General features: G+C 45.6%; 1 protein-coding gene across 2 annotated transcripts in view; it reads right to left on the bottom strand.

Annotated features, from left to right (window-relative positions):
• EFCAB11 (EF-hand calcium binding domain 11) overlaps nt 1-15,008 on the bottom strand; it is a 53,218-nt gene that overhangs the window by 30,276 nt on the left and 7,934 nt on the right. The window lies entirely within an intron of this gene.

The raw sequence follows: 15,008 nt of genomic DNA, 5'->3' as shown, positions 1-15,008 counted from the left end.
CAACTGTAACCCAAATAAAAAAAATAAATATCCCCAAACCAAATTAATGAGATAACGAAGGACACTTTTACATGGGTGTATCATGAGCGCCACAGGTGCAATAATGGAACATTGGGGGTCATTTACTAAGAGCCCGATTCGCGTTTTCCCGACGTGTTACCCGAATATTTCCGATTTGCGCCGATTGTACCTGAATTGCCCCGGGATTTTGGCGCACGCGATCGGATTGTGGCGCATCGGCGCCGGCATGCACGCGACGGAAATGGGGGGGCGTGGCCGAATGAAAACCCGACGGATTCGGAAAAACCCCTGCATTTAAGAACGGAAAATGTGTCGCTTGGCGCAGCAGCGCCACCTGGTGGACGTCAGAGGAACTACCTTATTAAATCCCGGCCAGACCCGAATCCTGTGCAGAGAACGCGCCACTGGATCGTGAATGGACCCGGTAAGTAAATCTGCCCCAGAATGTTGTTAATAAAAATTGGAGTAAGTACACCATAACATAGGTATCAATGTGGAGGGATGGTGTGAAAATGTTTTTTTTTCAGGAATGCACATGTGTCTTACGTGTAACTTTATTTAACACCAAACGCCACCTGAGGTAGCGCAAAAAATGCCCATATCCGGGCAGGAAAGATAAAACGTCACTTTTAATGTTTAGCAAAAATATAAAAAGTGGCAGTGGAAACCCTGCTAACTGCTCAACTTGAGAAACAACATGTTAAAACCACAGGTGCCTACGGCTAGCAAATTTCACTGTATGGATCTGAGATCAAGCTGTAAGAAGTAGATAATGTAAACAGGATTCCGTGAACAACGTAAGGGTAGTACTGTCAAGGGTGCCTCCAAGATGTGCCTCACTCCCGTGAGTGTATATCTTAGTTCAGGGCGCTAGAGGTTTAAACTTAAACTTCAGAGGCTGGGTGAGCAATATAACACATATCTGTAATGTAAAGGGTTATTATTAGAGATGAGCGAGCACTAAAATGCTCGGGTACTCGTTATTCGAGACAAACTTTTCCCGATGTTCGAGTGCTCGTCTCGAATAACGAGCCCCATTGAAGTCAATGGGAGACTCGAGCATTTTTCAAGGGGACCAAGGCTCTGCACAGGGAAGCTTGGCCAAACACCTGGGAACCTCAGAAAAGGATGGAAACACCACGGAAATGGACAGGAAACAGCAGGGGCAGCATGCATGGATCCCTCTGAGGCTGCTTAATCGCACCATTATGCCAAAATTATGGGCAACAGCATGGCCATGACAGAGTGACAGAATGAGGCTAGATAGCATCTAAAACATCCAATAATTGACCCTGACACTATAGGGGACGGCATGCAGAGGCAGCGGCAGCAGTGGCAGGCTAGAGAGTGTCATGGCGACATACCCTAAATGGACCAAAGGAGGTGAAATGATTTCCTATGTGAACAAAAGGTTGACGGTATATTTAGTCGATAACACAGCATGGTGGCGACATAGTGACCAAGTTCCATAACGTATCTGGTGAAACACCCGAAAAATGAGCCTGACACAGCTCTTTTGATAAGGGGACGACATGTGGAGGCAGCCATGGAGACGACTTCCATGATTAAGAGCAACAGTATGGGGCATTCATATTGCGCTGCTATGATTGCAACTTTACGTCTCCACCATGGCGGCGACAGATGGGCCGAGTTCCACTATGTATCTGGTGAAACACCTGAAAATTCTGCCTGACACAGCTCGTTTGATAAGGGGATGATGTGCTGCATATCCTCTCGTGCTCCAGCGTCTGGGGTATAGAGAGTTGAAATGAGACATTGGTGGACGCTGTGGAGGATCGTGGAGGCAAAATGGACAGGAAACAGCAGGGGCAGCATGCATGGATGCCTCTGAGGCTGCCTAATCTTGGGATGGAGCTGGCGGTCCACTGCCAGGCGAGCTTTCGCCTGTCCAAGCCCCTGTCTCTCGGCTCCTCCCCAAACAGCACTTCTAAGAACCTTTTGTATAAGATCAAGTGTAGTAGCGTTCTTATAAGTTTGGGATATGGCGGGTGAGGGGAATGTAAACAGATGCGCAAGAAGCGCTGAAATAATATCGGTAAATGATAAAAGTTTGCCAGTATATTTTGTGGATTACACAGCAGGGTGGCGACAAAGTTAACAAGTTTGATGTGGAATCCATGAAAACAACCCAAAATTCTGCCTGACACAGTTCGTTTGATAAGGAGACCATGTATGGAGGCAGCTATATGGACGACTTTTGGAGGCAGCTATGGCGATGACGTGTGGAGGTAGCAATGGAGACAACGTGTGGAGCCAGCTAAAAAGACGACATGTGGAGGCTGCTATGGAGACAATTAATTTGGATAGTGCCTGTATGTGGCAGTCCAAAAAAGTTTTCAAACCAGAGGAGCAGGTAGGTGGTCCTCCAGAAAATTTAAATAAATTGAGTGCCTGTATGTGGCAGTCCAAAAAAGTTTTCAAACCAGAGGAGCAGGTAGGTGGTCCTCCAGAAAAATTAAATAAATTGAGTGCCTGTATGTGGCAGTCCAAAAAAGTTTTCAAACCAGAGGAGCAGGTAGGTGGCCCTCCAGAAAAATGAAATAGATTGAGTGCCTGTATGTGGCAGTCCAAAAAAGTTTTCAAACCAGAGGAGCAGGTAGGTGGCCCTCCAGAAAAATGAAAGAGATTGAGTGCCTGTATGTGGCACTCCCAAAAATTGTTTAAAACAGAGGACCGGGTAGGTGGCCCTCCAGAAAAATTAAATGCATAAAGTACTATAGCTAGAGCCAGTGGGCCCTGTCAAAAAATAGCCAGTTTCCTCTGCTTTAGTGTACAAAGAGGAGGAGAAGGAGGAAAATGAGGAGGAGGAGGAGTGCATAAATTATTCAGGTTGAGCTTCCTTCACCTGGTGGAGATTGGAAATTATGAGAAATCCAGGCTTTATTCATCTTAATAAGCGTCAGCCTGTCAGCCGACAGGCGTGTACGCTTATCGGTGATGATGCCACCAGCTGCACTGAAAACCCGCTCGGACAAGACGCTAGCAGCAGGGCAGGCAAGAACCTCCAAGGCGTACAGCGCCAGTTCGTGCCACATGTCCAGCTTTGAAACCCAGTAGTTGTAGGGAGCTGTGTGATCATTTAGGACGATGGTATGGTCAGCTACGTACTCCCTCACCATCTTTCTGTAAAGATCAGCCCTACTCTGCCGAGACTGGGGACAGGTGACAGTGTCTTGCTAGGGTGACATAAAGCTGGCAAAAGCCTTGTAAAGCGTACCCTTGCCAGTGCTGGACAAGCTGCCTGCTCGCCTACTCTCCCTCGCTACTTGTCCCGCAGAAGTACACCCTCTGCCGCTAGCGCTGTCAGAAGGGAAATACTGTTTCAGCTTGTGCACCAGGGCCTGCTGGTATTCATGCATTCTCACACTCCTTTCCTCTCCAGGGATGAAAGTGGAAAGATTTTGCTTGTACCATGGGTCCCGGAGAGTGAATCCCCAGTAATCTGTGCTGGAATAAATTCTTTGAACGCGAGGGTCACGGGATAGGCAGCCTAGCATGAAATCTGCCTTATGCGCCAGAGTCCCAACGCGCAAGAATTCACTCCCCTCACTGGCCTGACTGCCCATTTCCTCCTCCTCCAACTCCTCTTCTTCTGCCCATACACGCTGAACAGTGAAGGACTGAACAATGGTCCCCTCTTCTGTCTCGCCAACATTCTCCTCCTCTTCCTCCTCATCCTCCTCCACCTCCTCCGATATGCGCTGAGAAACAGACCTAAGGGTGCTTTGGCTATCAACAAGGGAATCTTCTTCCCCCGTGTCTTGTGACGAGCGCAAAGCTTCCGACTTCATGCTGACCAGAGAGTTTTTCAACAGGCCAAGCAGCGGGATGGTGAGGCTGATGATGGCGGCATCGCCACTGACCATCTGTGTTGACTCCTCAAAGTTACTCAGCACCTGACAGATATCAGACATCCACGTCCACTCCTCATTGTAGACTTGTGGAAGCTGACTGACCTGACTACCAGTTCTGGTGGAAGTTGACATCTGGCAGTCTACAATCGCTCTGCGCTGCTGGTAAACTCTGGATAACATGGTTAGTGTTGAATTCCACCTCGTGGGCACGTCGCACAACAGTCGGTGAGCGGGCAGTTGGAGGCGGCGCTGCGCTGCCCTGAGAGTGGCAGCATCTGTGCTGGACTTCCTGAAATGCGCACAGATGTGGCGCACCTTCGTGAGCAAATCAGACAGATTGGGGTATGTCTTGAGGAAACGCTGAACTATGAGATTTAACACATGGGCCAGGCATGGCACATGTGTCAGTCTGCCGAGTTGCAGAGCCGCCACCAGGTTACGGCCGTTGTCACACACAACCATGCCTGGCTTCAGGTTCAGCGGTGCCAGCCACAGATCAGTCTGCGCCGTGATGCCCTGTAATAGCTCTTGGGCGGTGTGCCTTTTATCGCCTAGGCTCAGCAGTTTGAGCACCGCCTGCTGTCGCTTAGCGACAGCACTGCTGCTGTGCCTAGAGCTAGCGACTGATGGCGCCATGGCCACGGATGGTAATTCGGAGGAGGAGGTGGAGGAGGGGTGGGAGGAGGAGGAGACATAGTAGGCCTTTGAGACCTGGACCAAGGTAATCCTCGGCGTCGGCAGTATATGAGCAGCCCCAGGGTCAGACTCGGTCCCAGCCTCCACCAAGTTAACCCAATGTGCCGTCAGCAATATATAGTGGCCCTGCCCAGCAGCACTCGTCCACGTGTCCGTGGTCAGGTGGACCTTGTCAGAAACGGCGTTGGTCAGTGCAGGGATGATGTTCTCTGACACGTGCTTGTGCAGGGCTGGGACGGCACATCGGGAAAAGTAGTGGCGGCTGGGGACCGAATACCGAGGGGCAGCCGCCGCCATGAGGTTTCGAAAGGCCTCGGTCTCTACCAGCCTATAGGGCAACATCTCCAGGCTAAGCAACTTGGAGATGTGGACGTTGAGGGCTTGGGCGTGTGGCGCTATACTTCCTTTTGCGCTCCAGCGTCTGGGGTATGGAGAGCTGAACGCTGGTGGATGCTGTGGAGGATCGTGGAGGCGAAGATGGGGTTTTCGCACGGGAGGTGTTTGGGCCGTGGTCCTGGGCAGGGGGCTGACTAGCAGATGACACAGGGGAAGGAGCAGTGGTGTGCCCGGCCCGAGGTGAACGGCTTGGTGCCATTGAGTGGGGTGTTTAGCATTCATATGCCTGCGCATACTGGTGGTAGTTAAGCTAGTAGTGGTGGAACTCCTGCTGATCCTGGTGTGGCGCAGGTTGCACACCACACCGTCGGTCATCCGGTGTTTCTTTAAAGAACCTCCAGACTTCTGAAAATCTAGCCCTCGCCACGGGAGCTTGACTACGGGCAACATTTGGCGCTGATGCACCAGCTCTGGCCCTGCCTCTCCGTCTGGCCCCACCACTGCCTCTTCCAACCTGTTCTGCTATAGGACTCACCTCCGTCTCAGAAGCACTGTGTTCACCCGGCCTATCAACCCAGCTTGGGTCTGTCACCTCATCATCCTCCGATCCCTCAGTCTGCTCCCCCCTCGGACTTCCTGCCCTGACAACAACTTCACCACTGTCTGACAACCGTGTCTCCTCATCGTCCGACACCTCTTTACACACTTCTTCCACTACGTCAATAATGTCATCATCACCCACAGACTGCGACCGGTGGAAAACCTGGGCATCGGAAAATTGCTCAGCAGCAACCGGACAAGTGGTTTGTGACTGTGGGAAGGGTCCAGAAAACAGTTCCTCAGAGTATGCCGGTTCAAATGCCAAATTTTGCTGGGAGGGGGCAGACTGGGGGGAAGGAGGCTGAGGTGGAGGAGCTGTAGGAGTGCTGATTTCGGTGACATGGGTGGACTGCGTGGAAGACTGACTGGTGGACAAATGGCTAGAAGCATTGTCCGCAATCCACGACATCACCTCTTCGCACTGTTCTGGCCTCAACAGTGCTCTACCACGAGTCCCAGTAACTTGAGACATGATGAACCTAGGGAGTGTACCTCTGCGGCGTTCCCCTGCTCCCCCATCAGCAGGTGGTGTCTCACCCCGCCCAGGACCACGGCCTCTGACCCCTGCAGTAGTTGGACGCCCACGTCCACGCCCTCTACCCCTAGCTCTCGGGTTAAACATTTTCCAAATTAAAGTGTAAACTTTTAATTTTTTTTATGTGTGTTTTTTTTTTTTAATTTTTTTTTTTTTTTTAACAAAACGATGCTATCCTATTGCTATGGCTAGTTTCTAACCTACACTAACAGCACACAACTGGATTTTGTGCTGTGCCTGATGACTTTGAGCTATAAAAAGAAATAAAGGTAAAAAAAAAATAAATCAGCAGACTCTGCCTAATTCTAATCAAACCCCTAATAAATTGTCCCACTTCGGTGTTTGAGGTGGATATGCGTGTCACTAAGAGCTAAACACAACGGTCGCCAGTCTCCCAGCAAATTCCTCACAATATGGTACTAGCTGCACTACTAATGCCAGCAAGCCCAGCCACAAGCAAACAAAAGAAAGGAAAATATAACGCTATTGTAGGCCTAAGTAAGCCGTTGGGGTTCTCCTATGGCTAGTTTCTAGCCTACAGTGAAAGCACACTGCTTTGCAATATGACTTTGAGCTATAAAAAGAAATAAAGGTAAAAAAAAAAAAATCTGCAGACTCTGCCTAATTCTAATCAAACCCCTAATAAATTGTCCCACTTCGGTGTTTAAGGTGGATATGTGTGTCACTAAGAGCTAAACACAACGGTAGCAAGTCTCCCTGCAAATTCCTCACAATATGGTACTAGCTGCACTACTAATGCCAGCAAGCCCAGCCACAAGCAAACAAAAAAAAGTAAAATAAAACGTTATTGTAGCCCTAAGAAGGGCTGTTGGGTTCTTTGAGAATCACTCCTGCCTAACACTATTCTAATAGAACAGCCTAACGCTTTCCCTGACCAGCAGCAGCTCTCTCCCTAGCAGCATCCAGACCCAGAATGATCCGAGCAGCGCGGGCAGCGGCTAGTCTATTCCAGGGTCACCTGATCTGGCCAGCCAACCACTGCTATCGACGTGTAAGGGTACCACGTCATGCTGGGTGGAGTGCAGAGTCTCCTGGCTTGTGATTGGCTCTGTTTCTGGCCGCCAAAAAGCAAAACGGCGGGAGATGCCATTTTCTCGAGCTGGCGAAATACTCGTCCGAGCACCGAGCAGTTTCGAGTACGCTAATGCTCGAACGAGCATTAAGCTCGGACGAGTATGTTCGCTCATCTCTAGTTATTATCATTTAAACCCAGTACATTAGGTTCAGTAGTGTGGGATCATGTATGATCCCATTATATACCAAACCTCACGGATACCATCACACGGATACCAGTATATCAAGCACAACTTTCACTATCTGATCCTAATGGATGTCTAGTCTCAGGCTCTAACTGGACCCTAGTGCAGCTCTACTGTCCTACATAGTCACAGAATAAAACTAAAGTATACTGAAAATAGCCAAGGCTCTGCTGCTGATTAAAATAATAACAAAGATTAGCCCCCCGACCGGCTTCATCAGGGGTCGGGCTAATAATGTGTGTCAACTTGATAACGCCGAGTATATAAAGGAATAAACCCCTCCCACATTTAGATCATAAACCAATCCGCAGCGTGGACTGATGACCAGCCTCCGAGTGTTGATTGGTCCATACCGGCCAATGAGAAGAGTCAAGGTCCAATCAGCTGTTACCTCCTTTTGAGGGGAGGTGCCCAACCCAATCGTCACAACCGCGCATGTCAGGAGACTTAGTGTGCGCACGGAGATATCGATGTTTGCGCATGTCTGGGGACTTAGTGCGCGCACGGAAATATTGGTGTCTGCGCATGTCCAGCCATTTGGTGTAGAGATAGACGCCGAGTCAAGATCTTAATGGGAGTCCCGGGTCACCCATGCGTATGGATAAGTAACTGTCCCCTTATCTGGGGGATAAGTGGCTGTCACCCTATCTGGACAGGTGCCCTTGTCGTCAGCAACACTTAGTCACAGTATAGTAACTGAGGAAAGTATTTTAATAAACATGTTAAGGAAAGGAACTCGCGTATGTGTCTTTACTGTGGCTGTCACAGTACTATTTTCTACATTGATGGAGACGAGAGGGCATGGCAGGATGTGATTCTGGTGAACTGGAAGAAGGGCTGAATTTGTTTGGACCTATATGGAGAGCGAGTGTCTCATGCTGACCATAATGGAATACGTAAACAAGAAGGAAGAGCTGAGATTAGTGAAGGTAAGTACTGTCGTCAGCAACACTTAGTCACAGTATAGTAACTGAGGAAAGTATTTTAATAAACATGTTAAGGAAAGGAACTCCTTTGATGGCAGACCCTGATTTGAAAGAAAGACTGACGGATAGACCTACCATTACCTTCCGCAGGGGTCCTAATCTGCGTAATTTCTTAGTGCATAGTCACTTTAATGGGGAACCAGACTCCACCGTTAAACTGAGAGACCGGATCCCAGGCTCCTTTCCTTGTGGCACCTGTTCATTCTGTTCATTCATCCCCAAAACTAAAACATTTGTCAACCCCGTGGACAACAAAAAATCTACAATCAGACGTTTCATGAATTGTAAAAGTACAGCGGTGGTCTATGTGGCACAATGTGCCTGCCCGCGACTATACGTAGGAAAGACCATTCAGCAACTTCGTAGGAGAATATCTAGCCACATTAGTTCAATTACAACAGGCAAGGATACCCCGATCTCTACCATGACTATACCATGGCGGAGAGCCAAGCACCCTCTGGTTTTGGGCCATCGATCAAATACAATTTGGACCCCGTCAGGGGGACGCTGATCGAAGACTGCTACAACTGGAAGCCAGGTGGATACACCGTTTAAAGTCTTTGAGTCCTACCGGCCTCAATGAGGGATTTACCTTCACAGCCTACCTTTAATTGTACACACACTACAACATTGCCAAAACTAGTTTTCATTTGTAGATATTGGCCGATAGGCCCTTTAACCCCTTAACGCTCTGCGCCGTAGCTCTACGGCGCAGAGGTATAAGGGATGTATGAAGAGGGCTAACGGGCTGAGTCCTCTTCATACAAAGGTGGGGGTTTTTGCATAATGCATAAAACCCCCACCGCTAATAACCGCGGTCGGTGCTAGCACCGATCGCGGCTATTAAGCCCCCCGTTGCCGCCGGCAAAGTCGCCGGCGGCATTTAAAAGACGGCGGCGCGCGGGTGCCGCCATCTTTTTTTCGATCGCCACGCCCCCGAACGTCATCGGGGGGCGGCGATCGGTTGCCATGGTAGCCTCGTGTCTTCTTTTGACACGAGGCTATCTGGCAGCTGCAGATTCGTTACAATGAGCCAGTGGCTCATTGTAATGAATGTGCTGCAAAAATGCCATATATTGCAATACAGAAGTATTGCAGTATATGGTAGCAGCGATCTGACCATCTAGGGTTAATGTACCCTAGATGGTCTAAAAGATAGTGAAAAAAAAAAATTAAAAAAAAGTTTAAAAAATAAAAAAAATTTATAAAATATTAAAAGTTCAAATCACCCCCCTTTCCCTAGAACTGATATAAAACAAAATAAACAGTAAAAATCACAAACATATTAGGTATCGCCGCGTCCCAAAATGCCCGATCTATCAAAATATAAAAACGGTTACGGCCGGCGCTGACCTCCGAGGCGGGAAATGGCGCCCAAATGTCCGAAATGCGACTTTTACACCTTTTTACATAACATAAAAAATGAAATAAAAAATGATCAAAATGTCGCACAGACCTCAAAATGGTAGCAATGAAAACGTCGCTTCATTTCGCAAAAAACGACCCCTCACACATTTCCGTGCGCCAAAGTATGAAAAAGTTATTAGCGTCAGAAAATGGCAAAAAAATTTTTTTCTTTTTTGTACACATTCGTTTAATTTTTGAAAATGTATTAAAACACAATAAAACCTATATAAATTTGGTATCACCGCGATCGCACCGAACCAAAGAATAAAGTAGGCGTGTTATTTGGAGCGAAGAGTGAAAGTCGTAAAAACTGAGCCCACAAGAACGTGACGCACGTGCAGTTTTTTTTCAATTTTTCCACATTTGGAATTTTTTTTTCAGCTTCGCAGTACACGGCATGTTAAAATAAATAACATTACGGGAAAGTAAAATTTGTTACGCACAAAATAAGCCCTCACACAGGTCTGTACACGGAAAAATGAAAAAGTTTTTTTGAAGTTGGAGAGCGAGAAATGAGACGAAAAACCCTCCGTCCTTAAGGGGTTAATACTTCTTAACGCTCTTACTATGAGAAGTACCTCCCCTCCCGGGGCATTTGCCCACTATGGTTTGTGATCGGCCTCATATGAAGGAACAGTACTTACCTTCACTAATCTCAGCTCTTCCTTCTTGTTTACGTATTCCATTATGGTCAGCATGAGACACTCGCTCTCCATATAGGTCCAAACAAATTCAGCCCTTCTTCCAGTTCACCAGAATCACATCCTGCCATGCCCTCTCGTCTCCATCAATGTAGAAAATAGTACTGTGACAGCCACAGTAAAGACACATACGCGAGTTCCTTTCCTTAACATGTTTATTAAAATACTTTCCTCAGTTACTATACTGTGACTAAGTGTTGCTGACGACAAGGGCACCTGTCCAGATAGGGTGACAGCCACTTATCCCCCAGATAAGGGGACAGTTACTTATCCATACGCATGGGTGACCCGGGACTCCCATTAAGATCTTGACTCGGCGTCTATCTCTACACCAAATGGCTGGACATGCGCAGACACCAATATTTCCGTGCGCGCACTAAGTCCCCAGACATGCGCAAACATCGATATCTCCGTGCGCACACTAAGTCTCCTGACATGCGCGGTTGTGACGATTGGGTTGGGCACCTCCCCTCAAAAGGAGGTAACAGCTGATTGGACCTTGACTCTTCTCATTGGCCGGTATGGACCAATCAACACTCGGAGGCTGGTCATCAGTCCACGCTGCAAATTGGTTTATGATCTAAATGTGGGAGGGATTTATTCCTTTATTTACTCGGCGTTATCAAGTTGACACACATTATTAGTCCGACCCCTGATGAAGCCGGTTCTCCGGTGAAACATGTCGGGGGGGCTAATCTTTGTTATTATTTTAATCAGCAGCAGAGCCTTGGCTATTTTCAGTATACTTTAGTTTTATTCTGTGACTATGTAGGACAGTAGAGCTGCACTAGGGACCAGTTAGAGCCTGAGACTAGACATCCATTAGGATCAGATAGTGAAAGTGGTGCTTGATATACTGGTATCCGTGTGATGGTATCCGTGAGGTTTGGTATATAATGGGATCATACATGATCCCACACTACTGAACCTAATGTACTGGGTTTAAATGATAATAACCCTTTACATTACAGATATGTGTTATATTGCTCACCCAGCCTCTGAAGTTTAAGTTTAAACCTCTAGCGCCCTGAACTAAGATATACACTCACGGGAGCGAGGCACATCATGGAGGCACCCTTGACAGTTCTACCCTTACGTTGTTCACGGAATCCTGTTTACATGATTATCTACTTCCTACAGCTTGATCTCAGATCCATACAGTGAAATTTGCTAGCCTTAGGCACCTGTGGTTTTAACATGTTGTTTCTCAAGTTGATAAAAAGTGACGTTTTATCTTTCCTGTCCGGATATGGGCATTTTTTGCGCTACCTCGGGTGGCGTTTGGTGTTAAATATTGTTTCTATATCCCTGCTGTGACAGTAGGTCCAATTTCTTTTTTGTCTTTGTTACGTGTAACTTGCAACTATTTGGAAAAGTTCTGGGTGGTGCCGTTAAAATGTAACCAGATTAGTTGCAGGGAATCAAAATGTTCATTCTTCTGCTCAATTTCTGAAAAGTAATTACAGAAACCTTAGTATATGACAATCAGAGAGCAAGTGTGCTATCTGATTCTGGGTAGGAGAGGGTTAAAAACAAACAGAAAAAACAGAGAAAGATCCCAGCACCACAATTAAAAATTCTTAATTTATTTAACTGCTTCACGCTCTGTGCAGCAGAGCCCTTTTCTTACAGTGATTGGGTTTGCTGCATATTGCTGCTAATACCCGTGATCAGTGCTAACACGAATCCTGAGTATCAACTCATCCGATGCTGCTGGAGGAGCCGCCGATGTCACTTAGAAGACCGTGGCACCATCTTTGGTACGACCATAACTCCCCGGACGTCAATGGGGAGTGTTGATCAGTTGCCAAGACCGCCTCGGGTCTCTGTCAGACCTGAGGCTGCATGGCTTCTGAAAATTTGTTACAATGAGCCAGTGGCTCATTGCAACAAATACTATGTAAAAATGCCATATACTGCAACACAGTAAAATTGCAGTATATAGTAGGAACAGTCAGACCATCTAGGGTTCCATAAGGACCCTAGATGGTCTAAAAAAAAAAAACCCTAAAAATTCAAATTACCCCCCTTTCCCTAGAACGGATATAAAAAGTAATAAACAGTAAAAAAAAAAAAAAAAAAATCAAACATGTTAGGTATCGCTGCGTCTCAAATTGCCCCATCTATCAAAATATAAAAGCAGTTATTCCCAGCGATGAACCCCATAACGGAAAATAGCTCCCAAATGTCCAAAAAGCCACATGTGTTTAATTTTTAAAAATTAACCCCTTAAAGAGAACTCATCATGCAAAATAACCCCCTAAACTAAATATATTTTCATAAACTGCCATTAGAGAGCATTGCCTCTATCCCTTCATTGTCCCTCTACATGCCTGTAAACCTAAGCAATGAGGTCCTAAAGCTGTATGCAAATGACCTGTGAAATGTCCAATGAAGCATTAGCATATTCAAGCTGTCCACCTTATTCATGAGTGGGAGGCACAGCCACACCCCCAGTGCATGACTGACAGCCTGTATAATGATGTAAGGCTGTATAATGATGCGCTTCCTGGTGCTGGTGGCCACGCCCCCTGCAGCCTGTGTGTGCATGTGTGTGTGTTTAGGAGAGATACAGCAGCTCCAGGCAGCCATGTTACAGCAGAACATGTCAGATTCATGTGTAGCTGATGTCTGTGTCTCTCACTTGTATATTAGGAGGATGCAGCATGTCAGCAGATGCAGCACACACACTAGCCATGCTTTACTATACATTACACACAGACATGAGCAGGGGGGGGGGGGAGAGGGGAGGGGTAACATCACTGCCTCTGACCATGTGACCAGCCTCATTTACATGATAAAAAATAGATGATTTTACAAAGAATAATGTATGAAATAACTAGATAAAGGCTGGGATGGGATCCTTGTGAGCTGCTCTACCAGGTAGTAGTGACAGGACAAGTGACACAGACCTGATGACAGGTGTCCTTTAACGCTGAAGCCACTTTTCACCTTCCTGACACGGCCCATTTTTTCAAATCTGCCCTGTGTCACTATAAATGGTTATAACTTTGGAACGCTTTAACATATCCAAGTGATTTTAAAACTGTTTTCTCGTGACACTTTGTACTTCATGTTAGTTGAAAAATTTTGGTGGTATGTTTTGCATTTATTTATGAGAAAATCAGATATTTGGTGAAGATTTGGAAAAATTCTTGATTTTCGAACTTCAAAATGTTCTACTTTTTCCATACATAGTCATAACCGCAAAAAAACGTAATAACTAACATCCACCGAATGGTTTTTTATGCATACTCTTATTTTTGTAGGATGTTATGAGCCTTTGAACATTAGGTGCGATTTTTCACATTTTCATAAAAAACGCAAAATCCTGCTATTGAGGGACCTGCTCAGGTTTCAAATCACTTTGAGAGGCCTAAATTAAAGTAAAACCCCATAAATTACCCCATTATAGAAACTACACCCCTCAACGTACGTGTAACAACTTTTATGAAGTTTGTTAACCCTTTAATTGTTTTACAGGGGTTAAAACAAAATCGGATGCAATTTTGAAAGTAACATTTTTTTGGCTAAATTAATGTGTTTTTCAAAAAATTGACAAATTCTCAGTGGATAAAATACCAAAACGCTCCACAAAATTTGATACCCAATCTCTCCCGCGTATAACAATCCCCCATATGTGGTGGTAACCTGCTGTATGGGCACACGCCAGGGCATCGAAGGGGAGCTGCGCCATTCAGAGCAGATTATGCATTGTCACATTTTATTGGCTATACAATCTTTATTTTTTTGGCAATTTGGACATATAAGGGCTTATTTTCTGCGACATGAGATGCACTACACAAATACTTCATTTTAATGGGTCATTAGCTTATTGATGAGATTTTATTAACTCTTGAATGTATGGGTGAAAAGAAAATTGTCAATTTTGGTTTACTTTCTTTTCGTATTTTTTGGGGGTCGTACTAAATACTAGGTTATCTTTTTTCTATAGGTCACTATGATTACGGTGATACCTCATTTATATAGTTTTTCATTTATTTTTACTGGATAAAAACTAATATAGAGGAAATCTCATTTGTTTTTGCATCGCCATCTTTTCGGAGACGTAACATTAATATTTTTTTGGTTGACAGAGCTAATTTAGGGCTTATTTTTTACGTGTTGAGTTGTTCTTTTCAGTGGTACCATTTTGGCGCACATAACTTTTTTTGATCACTTTTTAGAACATTTTTGTGTAGAGATTTTATGAAAATGTACATTTTTGGCATGTTTTTCGGGTTTTGTTTTTACGGCGTTCACCAATAATGTTTGAGTTATTGTACGGATTGTTACGGACGCGGCGATACCAAATATGTGGGGGGTTTTGACGATTTTGTGGTTTTTTTTCACTTTATTGCATGTGTATAGGGAATATTTGTGTTTAGGGGACTTTAACTTTATTTAATTAATTCTTTTTTATTAAAAAATGATTTTATGTAATGATTTTAACATTTTTTATTAACTTTTACAGGTTAACTTGAACAAGCGATCGTTTGTTCAAGCTATTCTTCACATTACACAGTGTAATACAGATGTATGTAACACACTGAAGGCAGGAACCCGGCACA

The sequence above is a fragment of the Engystomops pustulosus genome, chromosome 7, assembly GCF_040894005.1.
Source record: "Engystomops pustulosus chromosome 7, aEngPut4.maternal, whole genome shotgun sequence".
Classification (NCBI taxonomy): domain Eukaryota; kingdom Metazoa; phylum Chordata; class Amphibia; order Anura; family Leptodactylidae; genus Engystomops; species Engystomops pustulosus.
Note: the sequence above shows the minus strand (reverse complement) of the source record. Positions and strands in the feature narration are given on the sequence as shown.